The sequence below is a fragment of the Urocitellus parryii genome, chromosome Y (genome assembly GCF_045843805.1).
Source record: "Urocitellus parryii isolate mUroPar1 chromosome Y, mUroPar1.hap1, whole genome shotgun sequence".
NCBI classification, from domain to species: domain Eukaryota; kingdom Metazoa; phylum Chordata; class Mammalia; order Rodentia; family Sciuridae; genus Urocitellus; species Urocitellus parryii.
The window spans coordinates 14,743,111-14,743,884 of NC_135548.1; the positions used below are offsets into that span (position 1 = coordinate 14,743,111).

Genomic DNA, 774 nt, shown 5'->3' on the forward strand with positions numbered 1-774 from the left:
AATCATAATTATAGCTTTAATAGATACAGGACTCTTTCAACAAATTTTTTTTAAAAAAATTATGTTAATTTTTATATAAATGAACTTCAATTATTTTCTTAAGAAATAGACAAACCATATCCATTATCTTATGCATTCATACATTTTTTATGTTATAGTAAGAGCCATCTAAAATACTTTTAACTAATTACATCTTTATCTGAATAATCAATTCGATTTTTATCCATGAGAGACAGTTAGAAAAACTAGAAGATAAGAAATAAACTCCCTAATACTTAACAATTTTCACCAATGTATACTAAGTATGCATATTAGTGATATTCATTATGACATATGCATACATGCACATAAAATTATTTGGTCAATTTCATTCCTCAATACCACACTTGTCCTCCCCTCTGGAGTTTCTCTTCCATTTTGATGAGATCTTTTTTCTTCTTCTCTCTAAAAAATGTGGACAACATCATGAATTTGCATGTCTTCTCTATGCAGGAGTGATGTTAATTTTTTTCTGTATGATATCAATTTTAGCTTATGTTTTGCTGAAATGAGCATTAACCTCAATTCTTTGTTTGTGAGCATATATTGCAAAACAGCTTTACAAATTTTAAAGTGACAAGAAAGATACACAAACTTGGCACCATCACAATGCATTCACACATTGTATAACATACAGGAAAAGGCAAGTAACAAAGTTGAGTTGCTAAAGTTTATAACTTTTTACAACTTTTTCTTACTTTAAAAGTATTTTGTTACAAAAAAATATTGAATTTA

General features: G+C 27.0%; 1 non-coding gene across 1 annotated transcript; it reads right to left on the bottom strand.

The window, feature by feature from the left end:
• Nucleotides 1-447: 447 nt before the first annotated feature.
• On the bottom strand, nt 448-553 carry LOC144251209 (U6 spliceosomal RNA). Its single transcript, XR_013342641.1, has one exon. It is a non-coding gene; the product is annotated as a U6 spliceosomal RNA (small nuclear RNA).
• Between the last annotated feature and the right edge of the window lie 221 nt (nt 554-774).